This window comes from Podarcis filfolensis (assembly GCF_964270895.1).
Source record: "Podarcis filfolensis genome assembly, chromosome: 9".
In the NCBI taxonomy this organism is placed as follows: domain Eukaryota; kingdom Metazoa; phylum Chordata; class Lepidosauria; order Squamata; family Lacertidae; genus Podarcis; species Podarcis filfolensis.
The window spans coordinates 27,954,300-27,975,339 of NC_139610.1; the positions used below are offsets into that span (position 1 = coordinate 27,954,300).

A 21,040-nucleotide genomic window follows, 5' to 3' on the forward strand; every position below is an offset into this window, starting at 1 on the left:
TGATATTAATGCTGTACAGTGGTACCTCGGGTTACAGATGCTTCAGGTTACAGACACTTCAGGTTACAGACTCCGCTAACCCAGAAATAGTACCTCGGGTTAAGAACTTTGCTTCAGGATGGGAACAGAAATCGCGTGGCGGCGGCGGCAGCGGGAGGCCCCATTAGCTAAAGTGGTACCTCAGGTTAAGAATGGCCCTCCAGAACGAATTAAGTTTCTTAACCCGAGGTAGCACTGTATTCCTAGTTTTAGATTTTATGATTTATGTGGAAATTGTTTTCCATTTGGTTGTGTACTATTGATGTGTTTTATTTATTGCTTATGACTTTTGTTACATTGGTAATTATGTAAATCTTGTCATGTTGTAAGCTGCCTTGAGCATTGTTTTAACTATGGAAAGGCAGCATACAAATAAAATGATAATGATGATGATGATTTTAGTGGGTTTAGGTACTTGGGGGTAACAAGGCCCAGTTGAGAAACCTATTTGTGGGAAATTGTATGGGCAGATTAGAAGGGAGATGAAAAACTGGCATAACCCGAACTTGTCATGGTTTGGGAGGACAGCAGGCATTAAAATGGCTATACTGCCAAAGCACTACTTCTTTTTCCAGACCCTCCCTGTCACTATTCCAAATAATTGGTTCTCAAAGTAGCAGTGGCTTTTGAATAGCTTCACAACAAGAGACAAGAGGAGCAGCTTGAGTAATGCCACATTGTACAGACCACGTGACAGGGGTTCTAGGAATGCCTAATCTAAAGCTGTATTATGAAACCTTCCTGCTGAAGCATCTTATTCATATTATATGGGGATCCCAGGGAATACAATAGGTGCAACTTGAGATGTATCTTTCAATACCTACTGTATCGTCTCTTCTGCTTTTCAACCCATCATGAGCAATAATACATAAGATTAGCAATCCCTTTTTATGGACATCTTTGCAGGTCTGGAAATGCTGGAACTCCTTTTTAGCTCAAATACAGTCTACCATTATTCCAATATTGGACTACTTGAAGTTTTGCTGCCCAGACAAATATGATAAATTGAAGTGAGGGGGAGTTAAAGGGATAATCAAAGTAAAATATATAATTATTAGGGGCTACTTGATGACACAGCATTCTTTGCAAGATCAATTACAAGAGTGAAACATAACTGGTTTCAAATAGCACAACTAATTGCATTATTATTATTATTATTATTATTATTATTATTATTATTATTATTAAAATTTGTATCCACCAATCATCTGAAGATCACAGGGTGGTTCAGTCTCGTTCTCTAACCAGAAGGGACAAGGGTCTTCGCTCTCTCACCTTGGTTGAGCATCATTGCGTGGCAACAAGTTTGTATAGCAAAAGCATGACTTCTGAATTGTACAAGGTATTAAATGAACTGTAAGGTTTCAGAGCATGTGGAAAGGTGACCTGGAAACACTAATCGAGGATGAACAGTGGGACAGAATATAGATAACACCACCTCGCCCCCCAAACAAACCTGGCTAAAATACAAGAAACCACAATGAAACTACTTTTAAGGTGGCGCTTTGTGATTAAGGGAGTCTCAACTCTGTGCTGACAAAAACATGGGGGATGCGGTTGCTACTGCACATGTGGTATTGTGAAATACTTCAGACTTTTTGGTGGCAGGTCTTTGAGAATGTGCCAAGATCATGAAACAATTTTTTTGTTTAGACCTTGCGTTATTTTACATACAGAATAATAAAAATCCGAAAACAATACATAAATACTGAATTTGTATGGTTCTAGCAATCACCAGCTTAAAATCAGCACCCTCTCATAACATTTAACACAACCTCACAGGGTAGTCAAGGGAATCTCCAAGCACAATCAATTTGATGCAACATGGTTCCTGTTTCTTTGTTTCATCGATGCTTGCAAAGACGTTATTTAGCCTCCAGCCACACATGCAACATTATGGTGTGGATGTGTCCACACAAAAGAGTAAAGTTTTACTTTCCTGTTATTGTAACATTCCTAACTCACCTGTTGTGGATGAATACTGTTGTGATTGATTATTATTTATTATACATGTTGTGTTCTGGAAAATTGTGGAAAAAACATTATAAATTTTATTTTATTTTTACAATAATTCTCTGTGTTAAATTCGCTGCTAAGGGCTGTTTGCCAATAATTCAAACTGGTGAACAAGTCCTTGCAGGCTTGCCTCTCATCATCCTATTCACTTTTTTATGCATGCACCAAAGAGGAAGCCTTGAAACCATGCCAGTAAGTTGGCAATTAAACGTCAAACAGCTCCCAAGACAGAAAGCCGGTAAAACGGCTGCTTCTCTTGCTCCTGACAAAGAAGGTAACATTCAGAATGAGGTCACTGTGTGAGGTTGCTCGCAGCGTGAGATTTGTATTTCCTTCGCTAGAGTCTGTAACATTCTATCTGAGAAAAAAAGAACTCAAGGCATGTCTGGGCTTATAAGAGGTTGGATTGCAGCGATGAAAATGTATTTTGTATCCCATGTGTTTGAGTTAAGGGAATGGTGAGTGTAGCACCTATCACATGCAAGAAACAGGAATTTGACATTGATGGAGGAAAGGGGAAATTATATAGCTTGCACCAGTCATTAGTTGTGTGTGTGTGTGTGTGTGTGTGTGTGTGCGCGCACACACACACACACACACACACACACACACACAATATTATCAAGAGGATCTGCCCATAGCAGCTTGTGTTCTATTTTGATACCTAATCTAGAGAGTTTGACCGTATCATTCTAAATGGAACGCGTCTTTCAAAACTTTTCTGGGCTAGTAAACAATTGTGCTAAAAGGTTAAGAGTTTGAAATATGGTTAGTTTCGTTCTTCTCAGGCCTTCTCTGTGATGAGATGGTAGCTGTTTTTATTGGCCTGCGGCACAACAGCTCATCTGCTGTGCGAAAAACCACTGGAAGGTATCCTACACACACCTACTGAGCTCCAAAGCCAAGCTTCTGTGTCATCTAGAGGAAGTCAACCCTGAACCAATGTCTCGTGACTAAAATGATAGACAAAAGGTAATGAGAAGAACCCTGCAAATGTGTTAGTCAGCCATCAGTCCTATTAACACTTCAAATCGGCTTACCATACTTTCAATGGCTCTACCATACTGAGGTCGTCTCCTCCTCCTTCTCTTTCTGTCAGCCTGCTACCCTGTAACTTCTGCAAGTGTTTGTGAAGACTTTCATTTCTAGAAAAGTTCTCTAACATCTCATGATCTGCTCACATTAAGTGATGGTGTGATGCAAGTACAGTGGACACTTGGGTTGTGAACGTAATCTGTGTGGGAGGCACGTTCGCAACCTGCAGCGTTTGCAACCCGCACGTCTGCACACGCATGAGTCACGAATCGGCGCTTCTGCGCAAAGCACAATTAGCACTTCTGCACATGCACAAGTGCCAAAACCCAGAAGTAACCCGTTCCGGTACTTCTGGGTTCAGCACGGTGCGCAACCCAAAGCATCTGTAACTCGAGGTATGACTATACCAGCTGCTCACCACCCCTGGTTAGAATTCTCGACTTAAAGCCAGTAATCAGGATGTCTACCTCACCCATAAGAATTTGTTAGCTCTCCATCTTCCCCTGAATGAGTGTCTCCCCCCTTTAACTCATCTAATATGTCCTTCTTTTCAATTCACTGTTTGCAGAGGTTAAGAGTATAGCATCTAGATCAAGGGAAGTAATAGTACCGCTGTATTCTGCTCTGGTCAGACCTCACCTGGAGTACTGTGTCCAGTTCTGGGCACCACAGTTCAAGAAGGACACTGACAAACTGGAACGTGTCCAGAGGAGGGCAACCAAAATGGTCAAAGGCCTGGAAACGATGCCTTATGAGGAACGGCTAAGGGAGCTGGGCATGTTTAGCCTGGAGAAGAGGAGGTTAAGGGGTGATATGATAGCCATGTTCAAATATATAAAAGGATGTCACATAGAGAAGGGAGAAAGGTTGTTTTCTGCTGCTCCAGAGAAGCGGACACGGAGCAATGGATCCAAACTACAAGAAAGAAGATTCCACCTAAACATTAGGAAGAACTTCCTGACAGTAAGAGCTGTTCGACAGTGGAATTTGCTGCCAAGGAGTGTGGTGGAGTCTCCTTCTTTGGAGGTCTTTAAGCAGAGGCTTGACAACCATATGTCAGGAGTGCTCTGATGGTATTTCCTGCTTGGCAAGGGGTTGGACTCGATGGCCCTTGTGGTCTCTTCCAACTCTATGATTCTATGATTCTAATATTCAGATACAGAAATTAGATTCAAAAGTTTCTATTACTGCAGACCATTCCATTCTTCCTAACAAGTATACCAGGTAACAGCCCATTAAAATGCTTTTGAGTTTTTAAATCCTTAATCAAGTAACATCCTTAATCAAGTAACAGGCTATGATGCCAACAGAACAGTAGTCAGTATTAGCAAACTATCTGCAGTATTAAAAGGAACATTGCTAAGTGCATCCCTAGAAATAAGCAACAGTAGAGAGGCCAAAGAAAAAAAGAGATTTGATACTAAAATGATTTACAAATAATACATGTTTTATATTGACCACATAATAACCTGAGAAACTGACTTATTATCTCGATCTTCAAATTAGGTAGGATTGTTGGAGAAAACAAGTCAAAAGCATGCAAATGTCCCCATTTGAGAATTACAACAAAAAAAGCAAATAATTTTGCAGCTGAGGGGATTTGTATTCTGTATCAAAAAGGTATGTCTACCTAGAGAATGACAGTAAAATTCTCCACTGTGTTTCACCACTGTATCCAGTAGTCCAAGAAAAACTGCTGGTCCCCTACAGAAATATTGTGGAAGCACAGCCTTTGTATCATTCCCCCAATCCTAATTCTTAATTGCAATAGCCCAAATTTTCCTTCTGCTTACAAGTAGGTAGGTGGCTGGTCTATGTAAATTAGAAGATGACCTCAGTGGTATCTGGAAAAGCTAGGATAACCTTATTGAGCTAGGATAACCTTGGAAGTTTTTTGCCTTAGGCCAACTTGCACCATAATCTGTATCAAAGCAACCTCTTGAAAAGGGCGTAGCAGCTCAGAAACTTTAGGAAATACTGGTCTGGTTTGCACATCACACCAAGCCATGGTTTGTTTACCCAAATACACACAAATCAGAAACTGTCCCTAGTGATCAAAATGCAGTGCACATTATTTAGGATGTGGGGGAAAGCGCAAAATGAAAACGGTTCAGACAGCACAGAAGAATTTGAGAAAATAAGTCGCTTTCAAGAAACAATGAAAAAGAAGCACAACATAATGAGTTTTGCGTTGTTTTCTTGTTTGCTCTTTTGCATTTGACTAACCTTTGCCCTGAATCAGCCCATGGTTGCACCTCAGTATTATTAATGATGCAGCATAGAGCAGCAATCCTAAATAAACTTACAGTGTGCTTTTTACTTACAGTAGGATTTACCTAAACATGCATATGATTGTGCTGCAGGTCTCATTTAAAGTCTCTGATTTAAAATGTGCCAGAATAAACCTGCCACAGATCTGCACCTGGAGCCCAAATTGGTGTGCTGATAAACCACTAGAGGGAGTATTCCTTGTGGCCAAAAACTTGCCAATAGAAATACATTACACAGCTGCTGTTCCTAGGAAGTATTTAATTATGTGCTGACTTGCAAGTTCTCACAGATTTTTGAGATGGGCAAAGAGCATATTTGCTTGCGCAAGAGTGTTTTCTAATGCCTGACACTTCAAAACCCAGACTAGTTCAGGAAGGTTTTTCTAAAGAAAGCAGAGAAAGAGGCACCATAATGCAAGATATTCAAAATCAAAGCATATAGCATATTCACTTGATATCACAAAGAATCAACACCCTTAAATACATATTTTTAAAAAAGATTTGTTTATCAGTGGAAATTTCTGAGAACTGCTTTCAGTTTCAAAGCTGGCCACTCTTCTGTGAAACACTTTTGACAGGTGAGTGTACCTTGTGAGGTCAGGTAGAATCGTGTCCACTTTTGGCAGGCGTCAACTGCAACCTGGAACTACCAAGTGGAACCAATCTTGGTGAGGCTTGCATTCAGCATCAGTTTAAAAGCCCCACAGCCAAAGAACAATCACAAGCATGCCTCACCCCTGGCCTAAACCAAAGGCAAAGGAATTTTAGTTTAATTAATGAAATGAAAATCTCTGCTCAATATTCAAGGTTGTTCTGAGTGGTAGTCAGAACACCCTTTTTTGCATTTCTGTGGTTATATGTATATTGTAATAACAATCAGAGAAAAAAACTAGTATACAGCCATCTTTCTGTGATAAAGAAATCAAGATTTTGTATATTACTCTCACATTTAAATGGGAATTTGAAGAACCCTATGTATAACTCATTAGCAAAATGTGGCCCTGTTACTGTTCTTCACTAGCATACTAAACACAAAGCCTGCTATTTAAAAATAGCTATGATACTGCTTGGACACACAAAAACGCATATCCAAGCTATTTCTAAGAAAAAGATAAAAAAACCAAGCCTTACGTGTTAGAGCAGGGGATTAGCAAACTTTTTCAGCGGGGGGCCAGTCCACTGTCCCTCAGACCTTGTGGTGGGCCGGACTATATATTTGGGGGGGGGGAATGGACAAATTCCTATGCCCCACAAATAACCAGAGATGCATTTTAAATAAAAGCACACATTCCACTCATGTAAAAACACCAGGCAGGCCCCACAAATAACCCAGAGCTGAATTTTAAATAAAAGGGTACATTCTACTCATGTAAAAACATGCTGATTCCCAGACCGTCCATGGGCCAGATTAGAAGGCGATTGGGCCGGATTGGGCCCCCAGGCCTTAGTTTACCTACCCATGCGTTAGAGGAACTTGGAATCCTGAAACATGCAGATGACAATCCCACACAGCACTGCATGTGTGTAAACCTCAGTGACTGTCTGTAGGTTTTTAATCACACAGGTAACACCAGATTAGGGCAGCCTACCCAGTTTAGCATCCTGACATTGAACAGCTAAAGTTGGTGTTTTCCAAATCACTCAAAAAGAGAAAGAGGTAGCTGTGTTGGCCTACAGCAGCAGCAGCAACAACAACAACAAAAATCCATGTTAGGGCAATATCCAAATTAGAATTATTTTAAAAAGTTAACTTATGAAGAATTAGTGCCCAAATCTGCTTGTTTTCATGTTCTTTTCCTGTTACTTTTATACCACATATATTAGATCAGAAGCCTGCAGGCAGAGATTCTGCTTTTTTCACATCTTTGCACAACACTTAAACTTTAGTTGTTTCATAATGCATAATAGTAACCACAGCAGCAGCAGGCAGTTAAAAGTTGTATTTGTCATACTTTACTTTTAAAGTGCCTAAAGGTATTAGACACTATGCAATAATAATCACAGGCTTGCAATCAAAATCAAGGGGGAAGTCGTGACATATTTATCGCTTCCAGTGTCTAAAATAGACTAAGAACCTCCTGGACTTCACAGTATCTACACCACGTATGCCCACTCCAACCAGTGGAGGGTGGGGGACCAACAAATGGTCTGCACTCTCTTTTCCTGATCGTTCGCCACGCTTCCTGATAAGTCACACATTCCTTCTCCTAAATAAGAAAAAAAGAGGAGCAACTCAGCTGCTTTCTTGCATCAATGTAGCCACATGCCAAATTATTTGTCAGGAAAGCGTAGCAAGGCATGAACTGCACTTCCAGAGACAGATGACAGTGTACTGCAGAAAGGAGGAGTTGTGTCAATATATTATTTTTTTCTAAGCTGAACCAGCTAGACAGCATTGTCCCAGCAAGCACTCCCATTGTGGGTAAACTGGAGTTGTCCCAACATTCATTCAGACTGCCAGCCAAAGTTACTGTTAAACCCCTAATTCTTGGCTCCAGTCCGCTAGGCTGTTTCCACAACCTTTGCTGTGAGGAAGGCTGTTGAACTTGGATTGTGGGTACCCACAGTACAGTGCATCTTACCATCATCATAAAACACCAGAAATCCCTCCCTGGTACAATTTCGAATGTCCTGCCCGTAGATCTATTTTTGCCCTAGCTGCTGCTTCTTTCACTACCTGGGAACATGCATGTATATAAGCTTAACAGAGGGCAAAATGCACTACCGAGCATGCCCAAAGTACAATGGCAAAGCTGCTGAAGTTACAGGTAGGTAGTCGTGTTGGTCTGCCGTAGTCGAAACAAAAAATAAAAAAAATCCTTCCAGTAGCACCTTAGAGACCAACTAAGTTTGTTATTGGTATGAGCTTTCATGTGCATGCACACTCGTGTATCTGAAGAAGTTTGCATGCACACGAAAGCTCATACCAATAACAAACTTAGTTGGTCTCTAAGGTGCTACTGGAAGGATTTTTTTTTTTTGTTTCGAAAGCTGCTGAAGCTAGTGAGCGCCACATTAAAATGCTAAGCTGTGGAGTCAGATGGTTTTTGCTTGTTTTAAGTATCCTGTCATATAAGAACAGCTTCTTTCTACTCTTCTTTGTTTCTTGGAACTTGCTAGCCCTCCTTTGGCCTCACCTCCTGCACATATTAAAGCTACATACCCAAATGAGGGCAATATGTGGATTTCTATTAGCACATACAAATCTGATCGTTATGCAGCAAGTTGCTTTGGTTATGCAAGTGCTCAAGGTAGATGCCATGGGCAAACAGACATGCAAGGAAACAATGCCTTAACGTTATTTATCTCAAAGTATAAATGCAACTGCAATGGAAAGCAAGCAATTATTTCACCAAATCTTACTGGCTCACAACATATACATTATACAATTCTCTCCCCCCGCCTTCTGCCAAAAAGGGGACCATCTGATATTCAATCAAGTCTTAACTACTGTAGGCAAGTTTTTTTACAAACACAGTATGACAGTATTTCCAATGCTTTTCAGCCTTTGAAACAATGATGATTAGTTTTAAAAATCATCACAAACAACCATTAGCATCCTACATCTTAAACATTTCTCCAAACTATCAAATTCCTAGAATTACACAGATGGGTTTCTCACTGCACACTGGGATTACATATTCACAATTTTACATCTATGTTAAATAATAAATTCATCCTGCACATAACTGAACCACCCAAATCCTATCATTCAAATAGTGGCATAACTTGGGTCTCTTCTTCCAAAGGTGACCAGAAAGTAACTCCAAACTTTCTTCTCTCCCACATCAATCCCTTTTATCACGCTTTGCCAAAGGAGTTGTCAGCGCATCTTCAATTATGCCAGCACTACGTAGCTATGCTGAAAGCAGCTCATCCCAAACACTGCCAATCAATCTGCCCACAGATAAATCTTAAATTGCTCTCCTAAATTCCCACATCCCACTACATAAATATACATAGAAACCATATAAAGAGTACTGGGGGGGGGGTTCAGTTCAAACGGGAATGAAAATAATCTACACTGCAGCCTTTCAAAAGATCCGAGTCCGTAATCCCAAAAGATTCAAAAGCATTACCTCACCGTCGCTTTGAGACAAACTGAGCATTCACTCCGGGTCCTACCCAGCATTCCCTGGTCCACACAAAGACAACAGAGGTGTGACCAATCACATTGTGGCTAGCAGGCGCTGTTTGAAAGCTCCCTCCCTACACTGCCCATTGACATGCTAGCTGGCAGCCTGCTGAACCTGTCGTCATGGCAACACATCCCAGCTGCTCTCCACTGAGGCTTGTTACATTACTCAGCCCCCTCCTCCCTTTTCACCACTCACTTTTGCTAATTAAAAATTTAGGCCTATGTTTTGCATGTCGGAAGGAAACAGAAACAAAACACACACTCTCGCTGCGAAAGAGCTAAAAACACACATTTAAAGCAAACAGAAAGTCTTGCGGCAGCCAATCAGTGGGCAGCTGTACAGACCTGGACAGATGGAACTTGTCACTAAAGCTCCTCTTTGTTTTTGTAGCAAACACGCGCAGACCTAAAGATACTCCACCCAGATTCAAACCTTGCAGACCTCCATGAAATACATTTGTTTTTGCTTTCTCTCTCTCTAAAGATACCATTTCTGCTCAAAGAGATTGCGGAGAGTCCTCTGTGTTAACACAGGACCAATAAAATTACAAATTGCCCACAGGATAATCAGGCATTGTGTGGGATAAGAACCTAGTTAAGCCGTCAATATAGTAAGTGAAGCAATGGGGTGGGAGACAAAAGCAGGAGATGGGACAAGGTGAAACTTCCAACATGCAGCTTTTCCAGTGGACTTCCCTTGTTGCACAACAAGCAAAAACAGAGATTAAAGATGCAACCACAGACACATTAACCTGGGAGTGAGTCTCAATGAACAAAATGGGACTTACTCCTGAGTAGATCGAGAATACATGCCGTTAGAAAGGATACAGGATACAACAGTGGAAGATCCTCAGATGTGAAAAAAGAGAGCAAGGGTCTTTTCAAATAAAAAAGGGGGCAATAAATATTATTTTAAAAAGCATGTTCAGTGAGTTAAAATGCGCATCAATACGAGAAGGAAGAGGAGGAAGGAATTTCTGTGCACAGCAGATATCTCTGGCAGCAAACTGAGTTCATGGAAAGTCTTGCCTCATCTCAACTCTGTTCATGATTGCAATGTCTTCTGTTTCAGCCCATCACTTATGGTTCCATCCTTTCACCTGTTTCTTTGTCATCTTAAAGTTCAACATGTGGTTAAACCACAGCCCAACAAGACGACAACAACAAGAACCCGCCAACAGCATCTGAATCAATCTGGCTAACCTGCTCCAAAAAACACCCCCCCTCGCACATGAAAACAAATTTCACTACAGCCCATCAAAGACAACCAACCACACCCTAGGCCAACCCCAACCTCTCTCACCACCAAAGGAATACAAGCAAATAAGAAAACCCACACGCTGACAGAAAATCCCATGTGTACACTAAGTAGAACAGAAGCCCTGCCACCTAACCCCAACCCACTCACCATTCCCCCCCTCCACCTCTTTCTCCCTTTTCTTCCTAATGTAACACTAATGTCTCAAGTAATGAAACTGATCTGTAGAAAATATAACTTGAAAAAAGAGACACTGCACATACTTTTGTAAACCAAGAAATCTTTAATAAGAATATATTATTTTTTTAAAAAGTGATCAAACTACACAGTGACTACATTCACACAAAACATAGAAACTGCTAGACAATCCGACTAGAGGAAATAAGTGGGGCCTACAACAAAACATTAGTGTGGATTACTCATGACATCTTCCAGGATACTCCATTCCAACCCCCTTCCTCCAACCAATTCAGAATTATGTGGCTCAGTGTTTATTGGGCTATATTTTTAGTTTGATTATGTATTTTGTGGTTTTATATTTCAATTTTATTCTGTGAACTGCCCTGAGACCTCCAGGTATAGGGTGGTATATAATTTTAATAAATAATAATATTGGTGGGGTTGCCTCCTTCGGTTTTCTTCTACTTCAAACTTTGGGGCTCTCCCAAGCATGCAGATACCTCTCTCATTTTCTAGTGGCACCATTTGGCTACAATTCTGTGGACAGCATCTGAATTCAATATTGGAGGAAGTGATGACATCATCATCATCTGCTCAGGAGACTGAAAGTCCCCACATCCCCTAGAGTCAAGGGGTGGCAAACCTTTTTCATTCATCGTCAACTGTTGGAGGTAGGAAGAGGCTTGTCAACTGAGGTACAGCTGATGTGCAAAAATGGGCATGGACAATTGTTTTTAAAATAGGGTAAATTGGAGGGGTGTCCACAAAAACAGTTTGGCATCACAAAATTGCATCATGGGACCCACTGGAGTGGTAAGTAAGAAAAATAAAAAAGACAAAATTGGAGAATACATTCCAATGGGGTATCTAAGGGAGCAGGGAGTACAAACATCATAACGATTTCAAAAGTGTGTTCTTTTTTAATTGAATGTGGAAAAAAGGTGAGGGAAGCTTTGGCATTACGGTACCACGGCAAAGAACCCAGAGGAACAGTAAAAAAAAAAAAAAAGAGAGAGAGTTTTATTTGTTATTATTTTAAATGACACTTTGGGTAGGGGGATTTTGCAGGGCTGAATGTGGCCAATGGTGCAGAGATTAGCCCCCCCTGCCCTAGACATTGTGAAATCTATTTTTATGTAAACATTTAATTGGGCTCCTTTGGTATACAAATACAGTGGTACCTTGGATTAAGAACGCTGCAAACCCAGAAGTAGGTGTTTTGGTCTGTGAACTTTGCCTTGGAAGCAGAACATGTTGAGTGTGTTCCATTTGTAAACTGAGTCCCCCGCTGCTATGGGAAAGCACACCTTGGTTTAAGAACTGACTTCTGGAACAGATTAAGTTTGTAAACCAAGGTACCACTGTAAGCTTTAGTAATGTTTTTGACCAGGACAAAATAAATGAAGCAATTTTGGCAAAATCTTTGAATCTCCATCTTCCTGTCCACTCCCAGCTTCTGACAGCTTAAGTGATAGCCTAACTATGAAGAAGCCTTTTCGCCATGCAGCCTAGGTAAAATATGGAAGAAAGGTACTGACTCTGAAAACAGATTGTAACATAATAATTTTCTAGTCAGAAATGACTGGAAATAACAAATAAAAAATATGACCTTACCAAAGCTTGGGAACACCCTCAAATGTACATGTCAAAATTGTGTCTCATTTGCAGGTAAGTATAATGAATTGAGTATGGTTGATACCTCATGAAGTTCACATTTTTAAAAATTATTTATGGGAAACTAAGGATTTTCCAGTCCCCAAAAATAATGAGGTAATGTCTGGACTTCACCTGTGAAGGTGAGCGGGGGGGACGGGACCTGCATGTATCTTCACTGAGTTGCTGTCAAAAGCTATAAATCTGGTTAATATTTCAGTAGTGTTGAATCTCTCATATAAGCAATCATATTTTTGTGTGTGTGTGTATGCGCGCACGTGCACGTGTGTGCATGCTGGGAGTTATTTACCAACTTAAAAGACATGTTTTTTTAAAAAGGTTGTCATGTGAACAGTATCTCAAATGAAATATTTGTTTAAGTCAAAGGTCATTTAACAGTCAATCGGAGTGTTTATTTTGCGATACTCATGTTGATTTTTCATCAGAGCACAAGCCAAAAGCAGAACATGTAAACATAAGGCCTGTTTATTGAAACCATTAAAACTACATGTAAGAGACATTGCGATGAGTGCTCATTCATAGTAAGAAGACGACTTCGTGCTGCAGACTGTGTATATCATCAAGACTATAGCACAAATCTCCACAGTGGGGAAAACTTCCCACAGCAGTATCCAAGTAATGAACATCTGGCCAAAGAATGAAATGTGGGACACCCAAGTGAAGAACAGCAGAATGAATCATTTTTGAGGGAATGTAGCTGTTTAGAAGCAACTAATGAAGAATAGCGGAGTATTGCAAAACTCAGCAAAATTCACAAGCATACGATAGCACAAAAACACAAGCTTAGAACACTGTGGGAACAGTATTGGTGAACGTGGTAAAGCTGATGAGGTGACACAGAGAAATATGCTTTACCTCCCTCTCATGACTCTAAAACCTGTGAATAGCCAATGAAGCTGAATGTGTACTGATCTGTAGCTAAACCGAGTTGTAGTTTGCTAGTTTGTGGCCCCACAGCTTGTGTCATGCTTTGTCCAAGTGGCCCAACCTTTGTTGACACATAAACTTCATAAACAGATTCTGACTCTGTGGAAATACCGGTACTCAAGCACTTGTTCCTCAGTAAATTGTTTAGACGGGGGTACACATACAGTGGTACCTCGAGTTACATACGCTTCAGGTTACAGACGCTTCAGGTTACAGACTCCGCTAACCCAGAAATAGTACCTCAGGTTAAGAACTTTGCTTCAGGATGAGAACAGAAATCGTGCTCCGGTGGCAGTGGGAGGCCCCATTAGCTAAAGTGGTGCTTCAGGTTAAGAACAGTTTCAGGTTAAGAACGGACCTCCAGAACCTGAGGTACCACTCTATTTAAAACTTGATGACTGAGACGTGATGCCACTCCTGTTAAGTTTTGCTGCAGTTTCAATTACATGCATCTTCTGTAGGGTGATGTCGCCTTCTTTTGACTTTGCACAGTACCCTTGCAGGATATGATCATCTTTCCCTATCCCCTTTTTCTCTAGGTCATGCATAATTTTAAATACTTCTATCCTGTCACCTCTTACTTGTCTTTTGTCTCAGCTAACAAGTTCCACATGCTGCAACCCTAGAGGAGATGCTCCATTCTCTTGATCATTGCAGTCACAGTTTACTGAACCTCTTCCAACTGTACAATATCCTTTTTGAGGTAAGGCAACCAGAACTGTACACAGCATTCCAAATACAGTTGTGCCACAGATCTGTATAACAGCATTATGATAACATCAGTTGAATTTTTAATTCCTTTCCTATTGACCCCCAGCATGGATTTCACACTTTTACACTCTCAATAACTTCAATGAGGTATCCACTACGACCCCAAGGTCTCACTCCTGGTCAGTCACAGGCAGTTCAGACCCCATGAGCATATATGTGAAATTGAGACTTTCTTACCCCAATATTTATCACTTTACACTTTGTTTACATTGAACCTCATTTGCCATTTTACGGCTCATTTACTCAATCTGGAGTCAATCCTGCAACTGTCATGTCATTTCGTGTGATACACTGTTTTTTGATGCATTTATCCCCAAACCAGGTTCAATCCAAATTGAGAAAAAGAACAATCTAGCTATGTTTAAAGCTGGCAATGGGTACAGAGTCTTACTCGCTACAGTTGAGTGCCTATTTATAAAAGTGTGATACGGAAATAGCCATGGTTAATTTTTTAATAAGGACTAAAGAATTCATGGATTGTCGTTAATAGTCTGCAATATTCCTAAAATGGTAAAGCAACCCAAAGAGCATAATTTAGTGACTGTAGCATCCAAAATAAATCCTTTGAAGAACTTACAGAACTGGCAATTCTTGGAAATAGGCAAGTGGGCTAAGGGCGTTGCTTTATCTATCCCATTTCCCATTGCTGAGAGCTAACTAGGTCTATATTATGTGGAAGAACATTTGCAGCTTAAAGGTTATGTTCAAAAGGAGATTTCTAATTTATGTTTTTGGGACATAACAGCATATTCACACCAACATTTTATGTGGCCACTTATAAATGATTTGGGGGTATTAAGTGAGTCTTAGGGATGTTCTACCATATAAATTTATCACACCTTGGAAAATTTCCAGAAGTGGATGGAACCAGGTCATAATCTCAACACGCCTGAGCATCCACAAGGTTGGGGGAAATGATGCCACTATCCATCAAAAAGGTAACTGGGTCGTGCAAAGCTGCCTTCAGTTAATTAAACTAAACACAGAAAGGAGAGGGGAGCTTAACCTGCAATATTTCTCTTTCAGCCCCATTCAGAACTTTAATTTTTAGCATTAGGTTAAGCTTTTGTCCAGATTTTTCACCTTAATTTTCAACTTAATGAAATTAAGCCAGTCGCTACACGAGTTCAGAGTGAAATCTGAAGTCTTTATCAGACTGTAAAGATATAAAGCTTTTCTGTGTGTCTCTATTGTCTTCACCCAAGATGAAATAGCAGGCTACAGCATGCACTGAAAAGTCGGTTGAGGATGCATGCCAAATATTTTCAGGAACTAGCACGAGCAACTGAAGAAATGAAATTCACACCATTCTCCCCAGATGAAATCTAAACTTGTGTACTGGTGCCTGTGGTAAATCAATTAACACTACTTGGCTCACCTTCCACACTCATTTATGAATTCAGTTTAATCTTTATGCCATACACACATGTGCATGATAATATGGAGGATAAATCACTACTAAATCCCCTTGCACAGACAGAATTTGGGGGTGGGGTGAGGGGAAACAATGATACTGCTGCACTGCTGGGTGTGAGCTGGCAGAACTAAAAAATGCTGAAATGGATGGAGTAGGTGCATGGTCAGGGAGAACCAAGGCTAGTCAGAACCCTCTGCTTGCTCAGAGGTTGCTTCTGCTCCCAATGGTGGCATAATGTTATTATCTATCAAATAAGCAGTGCCATTTTTCTAGAAAAAGAGGTGCTGGAACTCACCATGAACGCTTCCCTCATTCTCTTAGAATGGCAATGGCACCCACTTGAGAGAGGTGCCAGAACTGAGCTCCTGTGAGTTCCCTCTGGAAAAAAAGCCCTGCAAATAAGTGGTGTAAGGAAAAGCATGCCCAATGGACTCAGTCCAGAGATCCAGATGACTTTCCCCCAAAGTCACAGTAGAAAACCTCTGGCTACAGTGAAGCACAGCACCAAGAATCGAGAAGACCCAGAAAGGGAACTGAACTTATTCATATCACAGAACAACTGTACTCTACTCTCTTGTCAAAATAATTAATCAGCACATAAGAGAGGACCCTGCGCATAGACTTTATTTCACCCAGGTCAAAGACCCAATTTGGCACACACGCACCCCTGCACATTTGCATACACACACAGGCTGGGAGCCTCAATGGCGCCCCTCTGGAGGCTTCACCCAGCTAGCCCCACCTCCCACATAGCTATGGCTCTGCCAGGATCCATGGTGAAGTTGCACTGCTGCTTATGCAAAAACAGCTAAGGCCAGCAATAAAGTTGAGAAAGAAGATGCATTACTCTTATGGCTTCAACTCTCATCACAATAGTACTGGCTGGAGCTGGTCAAGTTGCAGAGCAAAATTTCTGTAGGGCACTGAGTTGAGGAAGGTTATGTTACATATATGCCGCTTCAGGATGCCAGAGTTTTGTTTTTGTTTTTTAAAAAAACTAAACCCTGGGACTTTCAAGTTTAATGCTGCAACTAGGGCTCCAGGGGCAAAGAAGGCAGCAGAAGCAAGAAGAACAAGGGGGTCACTCCTGAACAACCTTCCCTTCCTCTTTCTTAAGCAGTCTAAAATAAGCACAGCATCCAAATACCCGGGCAACGAAGCATCTTCCCTTCCAAATGCAACATGGAGCAATAATATACTGTCATAACAAACTTCCTTTACTCAACAGGTAAGTGCAGTACAGTGGTACCCCTGATTATGAACTTAAATTCGTTCCAGAGGTCCATTCTTAACCTGAAACCGTTCTTATCCTGAGGCACGCTTTTGCTAATGGGGCCTCCGGCGCACGGTTTCAGTTTGCATCCTGGGGCAAAGTTTGCAGCCAGGAGCAGCTACTTCCAGGTTAGCGGAGCTCTTAACCTGAAGCGTTCGTAACCAGAGGTACCGCTGTATTTGATCCAAACAGAACACAGTGAACATACAGATTTCTACCCAAATTGAAATGGGTGCACTATAGAGAGAAGGAAGGATAGGCTCTAGCCAAGGAGAAGAACAGAGATGGAGACAGCTTCTAAGAGAATAGTGTGAGAGAGAACACTTATCAGCTGAAGGAAGAGCTGGAGTTTTGAGTCTAGCAGTGGTCATTGTGGGACTTAGGAGGCCTGAGAAAAGCCAGTAGCTGAAATCAAGGTGTGTGGGGAAGAGCTTGTGACTAATGAGGCAGCCTTCAAGAAAGTTATACAGCCAAAAGTCAGCAGAATTGCAGAGAACCTTGAGCAACACTGATGGTTGGACTAGAGTGAAGACTGTAGCATAAGTCCTGGGAGACACTCAAGAGATTCAAGGGAGAAGAGGCCACAGACCTGGTTGAAGACTGCAAATCCTCAGCACCTAGTTGAGTGTTACCTAGGGAGGAGTGGTATGGGAAAATTGGCTTTAGGTGACAGGAACCCTAAACCGTATTTGCTATATTATTTAAAGTGATTGCAACCATATAGTGTAAATACATTTATTTAAAGCAACAGTAATAAAGAATAGTGTGCATGTTACCCTATACAAACATCAGCATTTTAATAATAACCATTGTAAATAAAATTAAATAAAATATAATATAATTTACTTTGCTTTGCTTTTTCTTTAATATTTGAGTCTCTGTGTTGTTTTGTCCCATGCTTATCCATAGTTACTGGAGCGTACACCGAGAGAAAATTAGTATTATTGAGATATTTAGTAGCAATGGTAACAAAAGGTTAGAAGATGTAAGTAATGCAGCAGAACCATCTTTTCCAAGACAACCCTCATCACGTCTGGCAAAACAGGAACTATACTTGATGATCTGATAAAGTTGAAAATCTTTACTTGGACTTTGTTATTTTAACTCATGTGCAACTACCTATTCTATGTGCCTATTTTATAGTTTTGTTTTTCAACTTTTAATTTGTGTTTTGTTCTTTTCGTTTTATGACATTAAAACATGAATTAATAATAAAACTTTGCAAATAAATAAAAGAAAGAAAGAAGGAAAGAAAATAAAGAAAAGAAAATAGGTAATAGCTAAGGAAAAAAACTAATGTGCACGATGCCGCTCGATAACAAACAAATAAGTAGTGGAGGGGCTCTCCCAGATAACGCCAGATACTAAAGTACCGCCACATGACAACTAATAAACATTGTAAAACATTATATGCCAGTGGTAAATCCCTGGGAATCCTTAGTTCTACAGAACCTTTATCATCAGGTTTTTTGCAATGAAAGAAATAGTTAAGGCAGACATACTTACCATGAGACAGCTTTCCCACCGCTACTGATTATCTTCAAGGGAATCTTGGGTGTGTTCTAGTGAAAAGACTCATGTAATGATGGGCAATGGAGAGGCTCAACAATAACTTGCATGGACTGGGTATGCATCCTATAATTGTACCCTGGAATCCTCAGTGATACATGGGAGCCAAAATGGAAAGTGCTCTTTAAATATGGAAAGGTTGACAACTACCATAATATGCTACTACGTATCAGGTATGAATATTTAGCATACACCCACAGCACAATACCCAAAGTCATAAAGCACACGTTCCAAGGAAAATTTCCAGGACCAAATTCATTTTAGCTCTGTTAAGAACTGAGGCATCAAGACATCTATCAAGACAACAGATGAAATACAGACTGAGACTTGCAGTCGCAGAAATGCAGGTTTGGATCATATACATTTTTCCAGCAAGTGGCAACCAAGTCGAGCTTAGTTTTCCTGTTGGAGGTTGTTTATTGGATGATTCAAAAAGTGAAGATGATTAATGAGAAAAACAACAACATATGCTATATGACTCAGAACTCAGATGATTGGGGGACACGCCATAGCAAGGGCACATTAGGACGTAGAAATGGAAAATATCGTCTGGCCACTGTCACTGTAGCATTCTTCATGTTTGTTCCTCTGTGGTGTGTGTTAGAAAGGAATCAAGTGTCCAAAAGATGTCCAATTTCATCTCATATGGTTTGCATTGAACATCTGCCAGTGTTTTAGCCCCCTACTGATACACAATACATTTATTAAAGTTTACGAGGAAAGATTTTTAAAGTTTCCTTCTTGAATTAACAGCATGAAGATGGTAATGGCAAAAACAGACAAATCAGCTTCTGTGGAGAAGGTGTGTGTTTTTCAAATCATGTTTCTGAAAACAATCACAGTCTTACTAAATGGCATCATATGTTTAGGATGTGTGCCACTGAGCAGAACTGATTAATGTCTGCAAAAAGGAAATTAAAATAGTGAGAAAATTCCCACATACATCCTGCTTTTTAGAGAATACAAATATATCTTTAACTGTACGTTTGTTTTAAAATCCTTTGCTTTAGACAGACCCTGTGACTAGTGTAAATTCCTGGCTGCATTTAAAGATGTAACATAAGTCTTATTGGTTTTAACAAAGCCATTATATCGTCTACAGGGTTAACTGAGACATGTGCAATTTCCATAGTAACCTCCTTGATTGTTTATTTGCCATTCATTTTTTATGATGCCCTTGAGTGCTGGCAATTCTTTTTCTCTTTTAATAGCACTCAATTATTGCACTTCATCACACCTGGCTAGGAGGTGAATGTAAAATGTATCAGCACTGCTTGGCATTTCGACAAACCTACATGAAACAGATTATGCCCGAAAAGATCTTGCATTCCCATTCTAGCACAGCCATAGCAGCCCAGACAGTTGTGCAATAGAAAAGTAGTTTTATTTTGTTTCTTTGTTGTAATACATTTGATACAATTATAATAGATAATGTTCCCTTTTATTTGTTTTATTAGAGTCTTCCAGTTCATATAGAATAATAGGTGCTTGCATGAGGACTGCATTCAGGCGCAACAACAAATCACTACAGGCATCATTTGAAAAAACAAACAAAAAAAAAACCAAAACCCCTTTCCTCAGGTTTGGTGAAGATGTAACATTTCTGATTTCCTAACTATGGCTAGGAGATTAATTGCATGCTTCAACTCACATGCTCCCTCCCACTATCTTCATGCTTGTTGATGAATCCTCCTATGCTTTCCCTTTTTGGAGCTAACCATGGTGCAGTGTGAAATCTTCAATAATGCTACTGTAACTATGGTTAGTTTTTGCAAACAGAATTAAAAGCAGGTTTGCAAACTCTGCTTAATTCAAACTCCCATATGCATTCCACATATGCCACCAGGAGTTTGATCCCATGCAGACATAACATTTGTGACCTCCTAAGTATGGTTTGAATAGTAGGGTTGTGTTCTCAGCTTGCGCTTTCTCTCTTCCTCCCTTCTACTGCCTATGCAGATTTGTAACTTGTCTATATCGATGCTCACACGATCCACAATCACCATTAACACTGACCTAGACATAATGCTGCTACACAAGGGAAGGGACACACCAGATCTCAGATGGCAGGCTTCTGGGATCTGGATATCATACAGTGTACATTATGGAATACATGGGAGAATATCATTTAAGGAAAGCAACCACAATAACATTAAGAAAAAAGCAAGTGCCCTATCGGAGCTTGGAATTTTTAGTTAATTTGTACTAATGGGTTTTTATTATTGCTGTTCAGTTTAAGTTAAATACTACTCTTTTCCATTTCTGCTCCTGAGCACCAGATCTGCTTTCCAGGTGACACACAACTAACCTCATCATCTACTTTATTTAAATGGCTGCCGACAACTAAACTTCTCATTTTGCCTTACTGCAACTGATTTTCCTCCACCATGTTTTTGCTGCACCTCACCTTTCATAGAATCATAGAAATGTTTGAAGGGATCCCAAGGGATCCCTTCCAACCCCCTGCAATGCA

General features: G+C 40.4%; 1 protein-coding gene across 8 annotated transcripts in view; it reads right to left on the reverse strand.

The window, feature by feature from the left end:
- Positions 1-21,040, reverse strand: part of STOX2 (storkhead box 2) — a 133,368-nt gene that overhangs the window by 32,793 nt on the left and 79,535 nt on the right. For 2 of the 8 annotated variants that reach the window (XR_014552143.1, XM_083631074.1), the window contains exon 1: positions 9,440-9,613. The exons of the other annotated variants lie outside the window; for them this stretch is intronic. The gene's annotated coding sequence lies outside the window, so the exon portion shown is untranslated. Of the gene's footprint in view, positions 1-9,439; positions 9,614-21,040 lie in introns of those variants that run through there. 8 annotated transcript variants of the gene reach the window in all.